Here is a 19,039-nt window from a genome sequence, read left to right on the forward strand (position 1 = left end):
AGCATCATTTTACTATTTATACCGCACCAATATGACTGAGTTGCCCCAGCCACTCTGGGTGACTTCCAACATATATAAAAACATATAAAAACATTAAACATTATTAAAAAAACACTTCCCTATACAGGGCTGCCGCCAGATGGCTCAGGGGTTGGGTAACTCCATACCCTCTGACATTTCACTGATGGTAATAGGGATGTCCTCAGGAAAAGTAGGACATTCTGGGAGCACACCAGAAACTGGGACGGCTTCTGTCAATCAGGGATTTCCCCTGGAAAGTAGGGACACTTAGAGGGTCTGTGGAATGAAGCCTGTCATGGGATGTAGGGCCCTCCATTTCTTCATTCAGATTTGCCTCTGGCCTCAGCCACCACTGGCACGTGGCCCCTGGAAGGTTGGCCATGAGGAAACGCAACCCTCAGGATTAAAGAAAATCTTTCCCGCCTATATTCCAGCTCTGTGGGAGAAGTGGGTGTCTCCTAACAACTCTCAGCATCTTTATCAAACTCTGGTTCACATGACTTTAAGGGGAAGCCACAAGCGTCGAGCGTTGTATGGTATTGCTTTAAATGTGTGGCACAGATGTGGTCCTGGTCTCAGAAGAGGCCAGGAAAGTCAGCTGTGGTTCTTACCATTCGGAAATATATCCTGCGATCTTGTCTGGCCACATTCCTTTCATGGGCAAATACTTTCTTAGGCCGACAGGACACTCTGCTTATTTGTCTCCATAGCAGTCCTGAACAGAGAGTAAGGAGGACATCTTCTGAGGACCATCTCAACAAGGCATAGGTATGGGAGAAAGCCAAGCCTGTGACAACAGCCATCCTAGGTGGTGTGATTGTCACCCCAACAAACCCTGGATTGGCTTTTGGCACACTGCTATATGCACTTGAAAACCTACATTTGTGGTTGTATGCTAAGAGTATTCAGTGAGTGCTGTGCATGACAATGATACACACAGGACTGCCTTGTCATGGGATAACACATCTGGAATGTGGAAGGGATTTGCATTTTTCCTTCACCCACCATGTGCTTAGCTGGCCATTAGAAGAAGAAGAAAAATCTCCAAGCAGGAACCCACTGTTTCACTAACACAACATTTCTGACACAAGATTATGGCAGGATTTCCGTGCCACATTTTAAAAACAAAAATGTAAAAAGGATTAAATTGAGCCTGGAAAAAACAACCTTCACAATAAGGAAGCATAATAAAATACTCATTGTTATTTGTTTGGGTGTCTTGCAGTGAAAATTATGGAAAATAATGAAGACTATAAAAGACAGATCAACTTGTAGAGAATTTTGCAGCAACCATATTCTTGTACAGCCTCTCATTTGCTGGGGAATGACTGTGGCAGAATGATTTTGCTCTGTCTTTGTGATATGCTTTTGCAACAGATAGCGCTAAGTAAAAATCCTTTTCTCTCTCTCTCTCTCTCTCTCTCTCTCTCTCTCTCTCTCTCTCTCTCTTGTTTTACCCTTTAGAAGGCTGCACAGATATAATTCCTTATTCACAGAGGTGAAAGCTGATAATGGCATCTTAAGTATACAATACAAATGCTAGGATGAAATGGTAGTAAAAATATATCTAAAATACACTTGAACTGAAACTATTTTGTTGTATGCCACTCCAACTTTGAGGAATGAGATTGTCAGAGGTTTCAGGAGATTACCCAGGGTTTTTGTTTCCTTTAGAATGAGGTACAGAGGATATTGTGAGGTGTTTATGATATATGGTTTACTTACATATATCTTCAACATGAGCCTACAATGGAGAGGTTGACAGCATTAACACCCCAAGAGGGCCTTGTTTCTGCCAAAGCCACAGCCTTGGACTCAACAGAAATCAAACATCACTCTCTCAGTTCCCAGCTTGCTGCTTTGCTCCAGATCACATCACTTCACTTTCTGCTCTCCACTCTGCCTTTATCTTTCTACCTACTGAGAGTTGAGGGAGGGGGCCCCACTCACTTGCAGTCTGGCACAGAGAGCCCCTTCCTTTGTTCCCTTAATGAACCATCACCCAGGCTATCACCTCATCAGGAAGCTAGGCTGGTCATTCCAATAATTAGAAGGGAACCCAGGCATTCACACACATCCAAAACTCATAGCAATACTTATGTTAAAGAAACATTTTGTTGTGTTGTTTTCGTTCTTGTTCTTGTTCTTAAGAAAGGGGTTAGGGATGCCTGGCCTCAGTTCCCTCCTGCCATATTAACTGGATTTCAAAGTATTTGTATTCCTGGGAGTATTCTTATGCAGTTGCTGATTACTCCAGTGAGACATGCACCAGTAAAGTGGTCTATGAATGAAACCAGATAGAAATTTGTGCGATTCTGTTAGAAGCTTCCTTCCTTCCTCTGGATTGTCTAGGAAAAGTATAAACCTCCATATTTACACTGTGTCTTGTGCCACTAACTGGTGCTCAGGATCCTTAAAGTATTAGATCACCCAAAGCAGATTACAGAGGAGATGTTGTAGGGCTGAAAACTATCATTAGTTGCTAATCTGCAGCGAGAGAAGCATTGTCTGTACTTTCTGAAGACGATTTTCACCTATTCTTTCAGTATACGATTAAGCACTGCATCTTGGCTTTGGAAACAGATCTGTCTTGAGATAAGTCCTGATAAAAAAAATAGTTTTGAGCATGGGTGGCCTTTCAGCCTTTAGGGCAGGTTAAAACACAACAAAATCATGCCCATGCCTGTACACTGTTTGGCATACCTCAGTGGAGACCTGTGTGCAGAGAGAAGTGAATCTGCCATTTTTGATTTCTCATTTTTTCCAATCTTAATTTCAGTCCACATCTGTTTGCAAGTCCTTTGTAAGAAGTCAGGAAAATTCACCAGCATTTCAGTGCAAATTTCTCCATATCTATTTTGCCCAATATATTTTTGCCAAACAATTTCCACTAATATGATGCATTTATATATGTTATTTTCACAAATATAGGCATTTTTGTGCACACTTAAAGCTGCTGACATATGCATGTTTGTATACCTTACTTGGCTGGTGAACTGCATTGCAAAATCTGCCAATACGTTTCAGTTCACGGAATGTTTAGCAAAGTGAAAATTAGGTAGGTTCGCCTTTAAATGTGAGCTGAATGGAATTCCTCCTCCATCCCCAATTGTGTCTTAGTACAGCTAATCTGACGCTGGTTCTTTGCCAGCTTTGACTGTGGGTTTTTTAAGTTCATTTGGAGTAAGTTTTTCAAAGCATTTGGTGTTATCCTAATTTTCAAAAGCTGCATAGCATGCAGTTATTGACAACACATTGTTTTGGCAGAGGGACCATCACATGTAGAGCAAGGCTGCACATTAATTTTATAGAGATTTTGAAAGCGAACTTGGATATCAATTTAAGCCTCTCAGTTTAACATATGTGCAAGAAATTACAATCATAATCCACACACTTGGATAATGCATGGCTGCTGTAAAATCCTAATAATACTTTTCCAGCAGACTGACGCCTCCAAATACAAACAGAGGAAAATACTCATGCAAAGTGTTTCTCCCTGAAAATTAGTACTTGTGAGATTCTTTAGCACAAGGAATAATAATGCAAAGCTCCAAATATGAAACAATATCTGAACATATTATTATCTGAACAATAATTTGGCATTCACATATTGTGCCGCTATTTGTGTCTGTTTGGAAATATGACCATGTAAAGAGATCTGCATACGTGGCTGAAACACAACTAGTTTTTATTTAAAAGAATTGGAATAAATAGCCATCCATGTCTTGTTGTTGTTCAGTCGTTCAGTCGTGTCCGACTCTTCGTGACCCCATAGACCAGAACATGCCAGGCACCCCTATCCTCCACTGCCTCCCACAGTTTGGCCAAACTCATGCCAGTCGCTTCGAGAACACTGTCCAACCATCTCATCCTCTGTTGTCCCCTTCTCCTTGTGCCCTCCATCTTTCCCAACATCAGGGTCAAATCAAATTTTATTAAACGGTCACAGACCAAATCGTACATCAGGGTCTTTTCCAGGGAGTCTTCTCTTCTCATGAGGTGGCCAAAGTACTGGAGCCTCAACTTCAGGATCTGCCCTTCCAGTGAGCACTCAGGGCTGATTTCTTTAAGGATGGATAAGTTTGATCTTTTTGCAGTCCATGGGACTCTCAAGAGTCTCCTCCAGCACCATAATTCAAAAGCATCAATTCTTTGGCGATCAGTCTTCTTTATGGTCCAGCTCTCACTTCCATACATTACTACTGGGAAAACCATAGCTTTAACTATACGGACCTTTGTCGGCAAGGTGATGTCTCTGCTTTTTAAGATGCTGTCTAGGTTTGTCATTGCTTTCCTCCCAAGAAGCAGGCGTCTTTTAATTTCGTGACTGCTGTCACCATCTGCAGTGATCATGGAGCCCAAGGAAGTAAAATCTCTCCATGTCTACTCAGAAGTAAATCCTACTGAATTCAGTGGTGCTTGCTTCCAGGTAAGTGGCAATATGAATGCAGTTTAAAATACCAGTTTAAGTTCCATTCTGAAGGTATAGGATCTGTAGCAGTTCTGTACCTTCCTAAACTGCCAGGGTAACATGAAAGAACTGGGCATGCATAGAGAACCTGAACTACAGCTCCATCTTACCCTAGCATCACTCTTCAGGACACTGTGTTTACACTGGCAACACGCAGGAGCAACAATGTGGGCTTTTGCATGTGGTTAGAGGCTACTGGTCCCATCCAGTATCAAAGGAAGGGGAAAGGCTGAATTTGGCTCCCATGTCACAGAAGTAACATAAGAACCCAGCAAAAAAGAAGCAAACTAGAATATAGCTCAGCGGTAGAGCATTGGCCTTGCATGCCAAAGATCCCAGGTTCAATCCCCGGCATCTCCATACAGGGCAAAGAAGGATTCCCTGCATGAAATCTAGGATACCTGTAGCTAGTCAATACTGAGCTAAATGGAAAAATGGTCTGACTCAGTATATGGCAGCTAGTCTTTAAGTTTTTGCATTGATGCATCTCTTCTGCACTAGGATCTTATTAAAATAAAAAATATAAAAGATGAGACAAAGTATTAAACTAAGTTTTACTCAGAGTAGACCCACTGAAATTGATGGCCCTAACTTTGCCATGTTTGTTAATATTAGTGGGTATACTATGAGTAAAACTTCACTGGAACCATCCTATTATTCCCTTTCTTCCTGCAACAAATTACCGTATATATTTCACATTGTCTCATTGAATGTTGGCAACATTACATTGACACTGCATGTCTCTCAAGTGCTTCTGGAATATGGACCCCATAGCATTTTTCATTTGGCCCCGCTCCACTGTCCATATTAACCCTGTAGTCTCCCCATTCAAATGTCACAGAATGAGTACTATTGGGAGCAGGTCCAGCAGGGGTGGGTGGTGCAAGTGTCTGCACTCCACATATTGAACGTACAAGTGGAGCTCAAAGTTTCAGAGCATCAGGGCAGGTGTTTGAAGAAAATTCTTGCAAAAACTGACATATTAGATAGGGAGGTCCTGTGAGCATTTATTACTTAATGAAATTACAGAAACCAGTAATTTGGATTAAGAATAGATCATAGTCCAAGACCTCAAACATCAACAATGACTAAAGTGTCTTTACTTCTGTGGGTCTGCAGACAAGGATAAGGAATGGGCAATGTGACACCTCACATTTGTTCATGAGGATATGTTCAGCCTTTTAAGCACACAGCTTTATTTAAGATTTTATAAGAATTTCAATAGTTCTCCACAAGGCACTCTAGAGAATTATTCCTAATGCATTCCTTAAAATAGCTTCCTGTCAAGATATCAAATGGAAATTCTGAGCTGTTTCTAATGTTATGAATTTTCTACATGAATAGCACTTCCATGTAGGTAGCTGTGTGGAAACTGTGTAGAGATCATCATGTATGAAAAACATACATAAATCTGTTTCCCTGAGTAAATGCTTATGGAGCTTCTGACAATCTGCTCATAGTGCTCTGCGCTATGAAATGTCCTTCACAGAAATGCAATCCATGTATGAAAATTCAATTAAGATGATCAAGGGCCCATTTAGTTCTGTATTCTGTGTCTCACATCAGCAACTAGATACCTCCATGAAGGAAGGTATGAAGCCAATAGCTTTCTCCTGCTGTTGTTTCTCAACAAATGAAATCTGAACATGGAAGCTGCATATAAATATCATGATTAGTAGCCATTTTAGCCTTTTCCTCCATGAATATTTCCACTTCGCATTGAAAACCATCCATGTTTGTAGTTATCAATATAAGTCATGACACTGAATTCCACAAATACATTCTCAACTTGTGCATGCAGACAAACAGATGCTAATTCAAATTACTGTATATGAGTAAATTATAGGATATAACTACACCAGAACTAAGATCGCTACAGGGGAATCTTGATTAATATCAGTAACTCTCAAATAGCACCTTTGATTACCAACAGCTGCAGTAGAATCATAGAACTGTAGAGTTGGAAGGGACCACAAGGGCCATGAACCCAACCCCCTGCAATGCAGGAATCTTTTGCCCAATATGGGGCTCGAACCTACAACGCTTAGATTAAGAGTCCCATTCTTTATGGGCTGAGTACTTACTGGAACATTTGCTCTTCAAAACCATGTGTTGATGCATGCGAGTTCTGTAATCAAATACTTAATATATATCTAATCATGATCAAAGCATATTAAGTGGCTTGTGTTTTTGTGAAACCAACAGCTGAAGTGTTTGGATTTGGGGACACCACTGTCCAGACTATGTAGACTATAATGGAAACCAGTATAGGCACTAGGCACCAACCAGCCAGGTGCTGTTATCTCCTGTGCTTCTGTCTCAGGTTAGATTTAAATCTACATGCCCTTATGCTGTGCAGGTGCATTTGAGTCCTTGATTAACATGGCACAATATTTAATTACTTCACAGTTGCTCACGCCATGTCTGGCTATTTCCACATTGGAACTTAGAATGTGATCCCTTGTCATAGGTGTTAATTATTGAGGCAGCAATCTGAATGACATTAGCTCAACATTATTACAGCTTGCATTCTATGTAATTACCATATAGCTATAATTAATCTAGCATTAAAAACAACCTATTTTATTCTATGCTTTATTAAAACCTCATTGCCAGCAGAGAATGTGCTGCTTGTTCATCTATGGCATCATGCTGTTCAGTTCCCTCATTTTTATTGACTCCAGGGATGCTGGTGGCCCTCAGTCACTTTCTGGAAGTACTCATCACTTCACAGGATGATGCCCTGCATGAGCAATGCTGCTTTCTATTCGCATATCCCTTTGCTGATAATACAAAAGTGTGCGGTGATCCATTGGCTATTATTGACAGAGCTTATGCTAGACTTGAATAAGAGAAACTGCAGCCCTCCAGCAGTTTTCATTTGAATAGTGGAATAAAACCAGAGAGAAGACAGAAAGAAAGAAAGAGGCGTTAACTTTCCTCCTGCTAAATCTTTACCTTTTCAGGTGTCTCTTTATTCTTATGGACTATTTTTGAATACTCTGTGGCAAACTTCCATTGATCTTTATGTTCTAATACTAGAACAACATTGTAAAGGGTTTCTTTCTTTTCAGAGTTCCTTTTAAAAATGCAACTGCTGTGTATAACAATTTTGTCAAAAAAGTCTGGCTAGCTATTATTCATGTGCACAGCTTTATTAGCTATTGTTAATTACTGTAATTTCTAGTATCCTTCTTCTACATCCAAGCTCTTGTCGGATTGTGGCAATTCCTTTTTAATATCTTCACAGTACAGAGCTGCCTCCCCACTCAATTATAAATGGCTGAGGGGTGGTGGGAAACAGCTGGTCCTTATTTGGCCTAGTGGAATCTCCTTAGATGTATCCTATAAGCTACATACACTTTAAACATTTCCATTTACTACCTCTCACTGGCACATTAGGTCCCCATGCCTGGTGAGTGGAGCAATTCTGATAGCATACCCAACATTTTCCAGCAAAACACTGGAACATGTGGCTTTGGATGCTGCACTGCCCCATGAGTCAGCTGGCTCACGCAGGAGCACAGACACCAAGAGGAAATGGAGTCAGCCTGCCACCTACCCTACCACAGCCTCTACCCAGCATCTGCTTGCTCTCCTCCCTCCTCACTCACTTCCTCTGCCCTCACACTGCTATGACAGCAGCAGTGGCTTTGGCAGTGGCATATAAGGGCCAACAAGAGTGTTGCATGCATCCGCTGCCTCTGCATCCCACCTCCCCACAAGTGTTCTGCTTGAGGAGGGTACTCTGCTAAGGGCAAGCACTGGCTGCAAGCACTGGCTCATCCTTCTCCTGTGCTCAGTGGTAATTCTGGAGGGGAGAAGCAGGACATTGCTGCTTTCTATTCGTGGATGAAATCAGAAGCCAGGATAGCTTCTGTAATACTGTGAGTGTCATGGCTACATACAGACACTTGACAGGTACGGGATAGCACAGAGATAATGCTTTGGGCCTCCAGATGTTGAACTACAGCTCCCATCATCCCTGATCATTAGTCATACTGGCTACAGCTGATGGGAACTGGAGTTCAACAACATCTGGAGGGCTACAAGTTCCCCACCACAGATATACTAAAATAGCCTTCCCAAACCACCCATGTACACATTAGCATATACAAATCTCAAACATAATTTCCATCAGATTTATTTCATTTTGTCTTTAACAAAGCAAGTTGATACCATTTCAGTTTCTATTGCTGCGCTAACAGAGTAAAACCCAAGAATCCGATTATTCCAATTCTTCTATAGTTTGCACTTATTTGAAACTAAGTAGTCTGGAGAATTAGATTTGGTTCAGAAATCAAAGCAATCCTATTGTTCCCTAGTAAGTATGACATGAGTCGCTCTGTTGCAACAATCCCTCTGCATTCCACTCCTAATTGCCTCCAAATTAACAAAAGGGTTAGATGCATCTCACTGTGAGAAAATGAATGCTTCTGATCCCTGCTGCTAATGATGATTCTGCTAAATATATACCAGATCAGTAGTTTAATAAGGAATCTGTCAGCTGAACAACTGAATCAGCCATTTTATGAATTATCTGTAAATTGGTAAGCCCTCACAACATTTTACTCTTTCTACAACGTAGGTGAATATTCTTTCTTCCTGTCAACAGCAATCCTCTTCCATTTATTTGGACACTAGAGATTGTAAAGCTGGCCCATTATGTAAATTACCTCCCTTAATACTTTTGGGGGGAAATCCACTTGTGCGTCAGTACACTTTGCACACTGGCTACAGTCCTCCAGCAAACGGTACTCCTGCTTCTCCTTTAGATGACTGAGTAATTCTTCAATAAAGTCTGCAGCTTCTTTATTCTCCGAAGAAACTGATAAACAGCAGAGATTCAGCTAAACATACATTTCAAATTTTCTCCTTCTGGGCTGTGTCTGACTGGAATTCAGAAAAAAAACTAGAAATTTTCAAAGGTGGATCCTTAGACATTCGGTTGGCAGAACTGTAAAAGTTCCACATTTTCTCCCCTTCACCCACCCTGTTCTTTTGAAAGTTTTCTCTGGACGCCTGGATGTCTGATCACATAGGCTAGAAAATAAGAACCAGCAAGTAATTAGATCAATGTGAAGTAACTGGCTTCCTCAATCTTCCCCTTCTCACCAACCCTTAACATATTCAGTGGAGACATTTCTTTGGAAGTGTTAGCTCAGAGATCCTGTTGTTCACTTGGGGGGGGGGGGAGTACATTGTGGCCCTGTGCAAACATTCAAATGCCACAAATGAAAAAGTTGAGAGGATAATGTGCAATTCTTTTGCCAATTAACTCTGCAGATTCTTTAAAGTATCTTTGGTAGTCAATATATGAGGGAAAATATATTTTTATTTGAACAGAATAGGAAAACCTCCTCAAACAGGAACAAAAAAACCAACAACCTCAAACAGCAAACCTTCTTAAAACGAGAAATAACCTCAAGGAACAATTCCAAAGAAATAATTCCCTCCACCAGACCTTCTCCCACATACAACACCAAATCCAACCATGGAAAGCCTCAACTGTGTTTGATCCATCTTCTTCTTCCTCTGACCACATTGCCCTGCACTATTTATACCTGCCTCAACCAGGTGAACCGGGATATCTCCACAGTCAACACCTGTAGCAATTAGGGGTCCTAATCAGGGCAATCAAGCCCCAGCTTGGCCACCCTTGAAGACAGGAGTGTTGCTGCAAGGACTCACTGGAAGGGTTGGCTGCATAAGGCCAAACCTACACCTCTTTGGTTTTTCTTCTGCATTTTCCACCACAGCAATGCACATAGACTGTGAGCATGTGATCTGTACCCTGCAAAAATTGAGGGTACAGATAGTATATTCAGCTCATACATGTGTGTGTGTGTCTTTAGGCCTTTGTGTCAGGAGCAGCATAATATGACCACAGGAACATAATAATGGGCTGTTAGATCGGTCCAATGGTCCATTGAATCCAGCATCCTGTTCTCACAGTGGGCCACCAGATTCCTGTGGGAAGCCTGCTAGTAGGACATGAGCACAACAGCACCCTGCCCACTTGTGATTCCCAGAAACTGGTATTTGAGGCATACTGCCTCAAAGCTGTGTATCTCCCCACTGACAAGAGCCTCCTGGATGTGCTCCTTCTCTACACGTCTCACTGTAGCCTAAATTACAGCAGTAGTGGTGGTGAGGAGCAGCTTAGATGCCACTGGTGGCTTCCACATTGGATAGCTGCCTGACAAGCAGGCAGCTGGTAGAAATGATGGGGGAGGTTTAGGAGCAGCATTTGGGGGCAATGGCAGTGATGATACCGGTACTTATTTAATGAAGCAGGAGGATCCCATGGAAGGTGTCTTGCCAAAGGTCCGCCCAAAATCTGGAGCCCACACTGTCTTGTGCACACGTTCTGATGAATGTGTAGAGGTGGGGCAGCTGGCAGCAATTCATTTTCCTCTCCATCTGCTTATTTGTGCCTTGTCTGAATGTCTACACATGGGTAGAATGGCATTGGCAACAGATGACATGCCTAATTTTGTATTTTCTCCCCTCTGATTGATAATGATGTAGCTTTTATGCTGCCTGTTTCTTCTAAAATCTGAACTCAAATGAAAGAAGGAAATGGAGCCCTTACTGACACCATCAGTATTTTCTTGGAGTGTATTCCTCCATAATATGGAACTAAATTTAATACAACCCTCCAACTCTAGATTCAATAAAACAGCAGTGTCTATTAAAAATGAAAAATAGCAAAACTAGCAAATGGAAAATTAAATGGAGTCAGGCCTGTCCTAAAACCCAAGAGAACAGGAGAAATATATTTCATTGCAGTGATATCCGGTATGATATTGACCATCACTACTCTTGGGTTCTCCTCTAGAAACCATTTGTTGCATTAGCAACAAACCCGGGAACAGTGATTTATTTCTGAAATCCCTGGACATGCAGGGTGGCGCAAAGGTCTTAAATCTGCTGACTAAGATAAATTGCATGTTGGAGTACATTTAACAAATGATAATGCAAAATGCAGGGAAATATATAGCATCCAAGATAGGGGAGGAGAACAATACATGACCAGCCTGAGAACTATTTTAACGCAACACATGAATACATATTGCTGCCCAGGGAAATTCCTTTGGCTTCCCCTAGAATAAAGTTATGGGCTAGGGGCCTGTAAACTTTGCAAATTCTGTGAGTAACTTGCGAAGGAAAGAAACTATGAACTTCAAAAAGGATGAATCATTTTTAAACAGCTAAAAGTATATGTAGCATAATGCCAAGGAGCATGGTGGACACAGGGTGGTATCCAACTGGTGTTGTCTGCTGGTGGAAGGTTTGTTGGTCCAGCACAACCTTCTGTCAGTGGAACAGAGCTTTGGCCATTCTCTCTGGTCCTACAGCCCCCATGCTGCTTCTCAATCCTTTCCAAAGCATTTCCCAACCCTTCACATATTTTTTTGTGTGGTGGGGAGAGGGACACATGTGGGTTTACTTAGGGGAGGAGTATCATTTCTGTCACTGGAGAGGCACCAACTGAATACACTAGTTCCATGTACTCTGTTTACTTGCCCTGAGAATAGATTGCTGTGTTAGGCCTTTGAGGAATTAAGGACTGAACCCAGTCAATTAATATAAGTGCTTCCCTGTGAAAACCACTGTCCTTTTGAAACCTCATAATAAAGAGATTGTCCCTAAATCTTCTCTGAAGCGGCAAACTTTGGTGCCAGGTACAATTTTAATATTATACTTCTTTCAAATCAGCATTTTTCAATATAAAAACTGAAGAAAGTAGTGCAGTCACACAGCACATGGGAGGACTATACCACTAGACCTGCACAATCCTAACCATAGTTACTCATAGTTACTTCCACTGACTTCAGTGGTGGTTACTCCCATGTACACGGCCTTAGATTGCAACCTTACAGAGTTTCGTGACCCTCAATGGATTTTAAGTTCTCTAGATCAGGAGTAGGCAACCCAGGGCAGGATGCGGCCCAAACACCTTCTCAATCCAGCCTGCGGACGGTCTGGGAATCAGCGTGTTTCTACATGAGTAGAATGTGTCATTTTATTTAAAATGCATTTCTGGGTTATTTGTGGGGCCTGCCTGGTGTTTTTATATGAGTAGAATGCGTGCATTTATTTAAAATGCACCTCTGGGTTATTTGTGGGGCATAGGAATTCATTCATTTCCCCCCCCCAAAAAAAAATATAGTCCAGCTCACCACATGGTCTGAGGGATGGTGGACCAGCCCATGACTGAAAAGGTTGCTGACCCCTCCTCTAGATGGTCCTTTTCTGTGGTTGCCTTCAGATTGGATGTGGGCTGGTATCTTCTAGGAGCAGAGCCTTTACAATAGTGGCAACTCTTTTACAAAATTCTATCTTCCATGAAGCCCACAGTGCCAACTCACTGCTGGTATTTTTTAAAAGCAGACTAAAGCCATTCTGTTTTGATAAGCCTTTAGAGATTCATTTCATGATTGTGTGCTCTTCCTAGCTCATTTCATTATCATCTTCCAATAGATTCCAATAATTTAACTCATATATGCAACAGTTTTAAATGTAATGTTAGCAACTGCTAATAGGAGTTATGGGCCATTCAAGTGGAAAGGAAGGGTTAAAACGAGGCAGACAATTGCTAAACTATAAATTGGTCCTCAGAATTGGAGCCTGTCAAGTCAGGTCACTTCCGCGCAACCTTTTTATTTATTGAGCTTTCATTCTGATTTGTTTGTGGGGAAGTTATATAATGTTGTGTCAAAAGAAGCGATAACCCATTCTTTCCAGTATTTCCCCATCACTTTCCTTATTTCAAAAAACTCCAGTCTTTGGGAGATGCAAGTTTGTTGCACAAGACCTCCCAATCAGCTCAATCATGCAACCCAAATTTGGCGGTTTGTGACTGAATCCCACCTGAGAGCAGTGATCACAGTCTGCAAGTGCCCTCAGTGGCTTTCATGTGGGTTAGCAGGGTGCAGAGAGCAAGGCAAAGGCTGGGATCCAGAGGGCAAGACAAAGATAAGATAAATCACAGGAAATATAAGGCAAAGGACAGTCCATGGCAGCAAGTTCTGCTCCTTATTGTTTAGACCAAGGTGATTGATGACGTTTGCCTCATGACCTGCTCTAGTTTATTATATGGCAGGCAGAGATATGGCAGGCATCTACTGTGTGAGCTCTGCTAGCTGTAAAAAAAAACCCAGCCTACTTCCTCATGTTTCCCCTGGACTCTGATATCCATTGAACAATAATTGTGATACTGTAATTGTGGGGTTTTTTTTCTTCTTCTTCCCAGGTAAGCAGAGGATTGCTGCCTTTCTGAACATTATTTTTCTAATGTACGACATTTCCCTGTCTCCCACCACAACAGTTTTCTCACACTGCAATGTGAGAAAGTAACATGAGACTCAGGCCTACAATTATTTTGAAACCCTTGATTTACTTATTTTGTGTGATAATTGTTGCACCTTACTCATTTTTAAGGATTACATGGTTCCCCCTGCCCCACTTGTATCCTCAAGTGGTAAACTCACTGCATGATTTTGCAATTGTATGTATTATTAATACATTCCAGCCTTTGCAGATAAAGAACCTCATTGTGTCACTTCTGTTTCCAACAGAAATGGTGAGTTCAGGAGAGGTTGCCACATGATCCACCAAAGGCACTTGCACTGTACTGATGCTGTAATTAACTTTATATTGGGAACATATTGTTGTATTTCCTTTACAGAAAGAAGCACTTTTTAAAAACACACATAAACCGTTCTATTAAAACAAATAGTCCTCTGTGCAGAATACAGTACGTACACCACAAGGCAAAAAAGCAGTAAGCAAAATCATACTTCATTACATTATTTTTTAAAAAATGTGTAGTACTAGATAAAATTATTTAGATATAGCAGCAGGGCGGGGGGAGAATCAAATGGAAATATTTTAGCTGAAATGAAAACAGTAGTATCCAAGCAACTTGGGTGTGGGGAACGTGATGACCTCCCAATGTTCTTGGACTTCAGCTCTCATAATGCCTGACAACTGACCATGATGGCTGGAGCTGATGGGAGCTAGGTCATCTGAAGGGCTACAGATTTTCCACCCCTTCTCTAGACAATGGACAAGGGTGGGCAGGGAGAATGAACAGAGACAGTTCAAGGGAACAGTGGTAGAGCATAAAAGTCCCGGGTTTAATTACTGGTAACTCTATTTTAAAAAGATTGGGTATCAGTAATGAGAAAGACCTCTTCCCGAGACCTGGCCTAAAGAGCTGCTGTCAATCAGAGTGCACAGTACTGAACTAGATGAATCAAGTTCTGAATGAAGCCAGTTTCATACGGTTACATATACCCACATACACAATACAGGCACAGGCAGAAAAAACAGGGCTGCAATTCTACAGGTTGCAGCTTTTACTAAGATTTGCATAGAGAGTTTCTTTCCACTGGCCACATTGGGTGTTGTCACCTAATGGGTTAGGTCAGTCACAATACACTGACAGTAAAGGGCAATCTGGCATATTCAAGTTCTGGGTGCAAGCACATTGCAGTGCTAAGCCATCTAGCAAACCCAGCTTGAAATGCTGCTATTGGTTTGCCTTCCTGAATGCATTAGCTCTAAAATACTGCTGTGTCTTTAAAGGATTTGTAAAGGAAGGGATGTGGTTTGATGGTATCTTTAGAACTGAAGCATCGGGCTACATATGATATAATAAAAAGAGTCGAGCTTTAAAATAAGAACAAATGTAAATGCCCCCAAGAAGAATAACAACAAATCAGCCAACTACTGTATGTCCTTGAGCTGTTTCTACAAGGGCTTGGTAATGTGAAATTCCAAAGGAACCAGACAGATGTATGAAGGCAGTTGAGACAAGGTGCCTCTTCAGTGTTAATGAGAGGTGAGGTTATCTTGTCTGTATTCAGATAAAAAATAAAAAATAAACCTACCGAGATATTGCCCCCAAATAGGCATGGTTAAAGAAATACAGAGAAACAATGGAATATTTCATAATTTCTTGAACATATCTCCTCCACAGAAGGAACATTAAGCAGTGTAGAATGATAATTTGCTAGTTTAGGAAGACAAAATGAGGGTGGTTTGAGCCCCACTTTATTAAAGCAAATTTAGTTATGAAAGAGAACAAAACATTTAATTTCATCAGCCTTTTTGCTGTTATGTCATTTAGTGTTATCACTGTCACTAATAATGAAAAAGAGACTGAGGACTCTAAGCAACTCCTAGTAGTGCCAGTGTGGTCAGGCCTTGCTTGCCATTGACCATTCCAGACTGTTGCTTGGTAGAACTCAAGGCCTCCATCTTGGTCTAATCAGGCCTGGCTGTCATCTACATCGCTAAAGATGCAACCCCTCACCCCCACCATTTGACAGCAGGACTGATGATTCTTGAGTTCACTAGGCCTTGGCTGTCAGGGGACCACCAGGGATCAGCAGAGAGCAAGATGAGGGGGTGAGAGGTGCCTCAGAGGTGGAGGTTTCCGAGCAACGCCTGGAGAGTTTGAGCACAGTCATGCAACAGTGACAAGCAGGAACAGGGCGGGATGGTGGAGGGGCTGTCAGACTCTAGAGAGCCCGAACGCCACCTGAGCAGCCAACTAAGTAGCTTGGGAACAGAGGGGGACGTGGCAGCCCCATCACCTCAACAATGTTGGGGAATCAAACGGAAGGAAGAGAGGAGGATATTTGAGGTTCCCCAACAGCTGTGTTGGAGACATTCCCGCCGAGCGCCACTTCCAGAATCTGAAAGTGACTGAATGGACGCTAGAACTTTAGCTCCGACTTGTACATATCTGTATAATAAAGCAATGTAAATATACAGATTGGGAGTCGAGAGTCGTTACTCGTGGGAAGCACCACTATGCCCTGACATCGGCAGAGGCTTCAAATCTTTGTGCAGATTCATGATCCTATCAGCCGAAACCACTGCAGATTTCAAATAAGTTCTGCCAAGAAACCTGTCCCCACTTCATTGAATCTAGAACTCTTAAATGTGGTCCAGTTCTACCAAGGCAGAATTCAGTAGCAGCTTATTTTAGCTGTTCACATAAAAGGAGTAACTAATCGAGGTGTGATTTTATGTTGCAGCATGGACGTTTCTATAAACAATCTCCAAGGTTACTTGGCAGAGATAAATGAACTTTCCTAATCACACATTTATTTTTATTTTTGAAAAGTCCACCTGTTACAATCCTGAAAATGCAAACATGCTTTTGCCTGGCTGAACAAAAATAATCACTAGTTTTTTTTTTAAAAAAGAAATTATTAGCTAGCCAATACTGAGTTTAAAATTACAGGCGTGAAAAATGAAAAAAAAAAAAGAATTTATGTTTATCAGTCAGATTAATTAAACTGCGTAATGAAATTTGTGTACAAGTCTACATGAAACAAAATAATGCAAAGATAAAAGGCAGTGTAGTGGTGGTGAAAACTTTTGATACCTAATGATAAAATAGATGTTTATTGTAATGGCACCAAAACCTTGAAACCAAATAGAAAAGAGAACGCCATTCTAGTATGCAAAGAAGACACAGAGAACTGTCATCATATAATATTTCAGAGGTCCAGCCCTGCACTGTAGGAAACCTGTAGGCCAAAACTGTATGTTCAATTCCAAGATTTTGTGTGGGGAAATTGACTGTGCAATTTTAGACTATGCATGCAGAATTGTACATGCATAAGACCCAGTTGGGTATGCTATCTGCATGGGGTAGGGGGGCTAGTGTTGTGTCAAAAATCTGTTCCAGGTTTTCTTGGGGGGGGGGCGACTTCTGTTTTTCTGCCTCATTCTTGAGGTGCGTTGGAATTTTTTTGCTTTCTGGGTTTTGAGCTAACGTTTGCATTGCAAGGTGGTCAAAGGTGGTATGTGTGTTCCTTTCTAGCATTCTGCAGCCTCCCTAGCTGTCTGCGTTTCCTGATCTGGAAAAGTCCCATGGGAGAAGTTAATTGCAACTCAGGCATCTGGGCAGGCTGCTCAAAACGTCAAATTGGATGGCAATATTATATCTAAAAGAATGTATGAAAAAGGGCAGCAGTGATTTGGAAGGAAAAAGAATATGGTGTAAATATTCTCTCCTCACCCTGGGATTTGCTCTACCTCCCCACTCCAGCCCTGGTAAACTCAGAGACATTGCTTTTTCTATAGCTTTGTGTTTTCTTTTCTTTGTGCATTCAAGGCACCAGGACACCATGAAGTACTAGGGGGGGGGGCACTTTGACTCTGGGCACCTTGTATACAGGCGCACGTTCTGGGGGCGTGGTGAGCCACCTGCAGGGGTGGGGCACCCAGCACGGGCAGGGGGGGCAGCCACGATGGAACCCCACCAGGATCGCACTGCCGGGGGCGTACGCTCCCACCGCCCCCTCTTCCTTCACCAGTGCTTGTATAGATTCCTCTCCATCTTGAGCTTCTGTCTCTGTCTGAAGCTGCTGTACCATCCCCTGTAAGGACTGCAGAGTCTCAGCAAGATGGAAAGTCAGGTTGCGTCTTTCAAGGAATTAGGTCTGAGGTTTTTTAAAAATGCTTTATGTGTAATTTTGCAAATGAAAGAGGCTTTATCACTGAAATATATTCAGCAACTAATATTTGTCATGTGTGACCATTATATGCACTGAACTGTGGCTTTATTCTGACTTGGGGAGGGGGGCGTATATCATATTAATATACACATGAAATCATTGTTCATGAATTGGGTTGCCAGCTTTTCAAACAGCTTCTGCTCCTATGCCTTTAACAATGACTTTATTTGGAGGAATTAGAATGAACTGCTACTTCCTACCGGTCAAACCATTAAAGGCACAGGAATAGAGGCCATTGAAAAGTTGGTAATTCTGTGCTGGAGTGTAAAGTCTACTTGCACTTGCATGAAGCTCCTCCACTGGGGGGAGGAAACCTTACAGTACTACGCTAAAATGCAAAATCATGTTATTCCAAAAAATGTCTGAACTGTACACTCAAAGCTGTGTCTTTGGGTGTGAGGGTATGATGTATGGTCCAATTTCCATGATGACAAAGGAAATATTAATGCTATTTAACCACAACTTGTGGAAGTAAACTAATGAAATTCAGTAACACAAAGCCTCATAAAATAACCACTGTGTTAGAGCTCTTGCCATCTTTATGAAGCCATAATCAAGTTGTCTTGTAAGAAAGTAGATTATAGCCTCATAAAGCAATATGGTGGAACTACTGTATTGTTATTTTAATGCATACAAAGGCAGCATTGCAAGAGGAATTTTTGTCAATGTCTGTAATATGGTGCAGTAGCTATAAATATAAAAATCAATCAAAATTGAACTTGATTATAGCTTTCAAAATATCAAAACAGGAAAGTAAAAACATAGAAATGTGAAGTAGTTTAGCCAGTTGTCAGAGCAAATTTTACAACAAAAGATGTTGGTACTTGAAAATACCTATTTGTGAAATACCATGATATAAACATCTCAACAGCTGATCAAGCTGTAAGTTTTAAAAGCTAGCGTTCACGTATTTAAAAAAAGAGAGAGAAAAGAAAAGTTTCCCAGAAGACTGAAACATAACTACAGTCCAGCCTATCTGCACTTAATTGAAATTTGTCCC

This window comes from Lacerta agilis, chromosome 4 (assembly GCF_009819535.1).
Source record: "Lacerta agilis isolate rLacAgi1 chromosome 4, rLacAgi1.pri, whole genome shotgun sequence".
In the NCBI taxonomy this organism is placed as follows: domain Eukaryota; kingdom Metazoa; phylum Chordata; class Lepidosauria; order Squamata; family Lacertidae; genus Lacerta; species Lacerta agilis.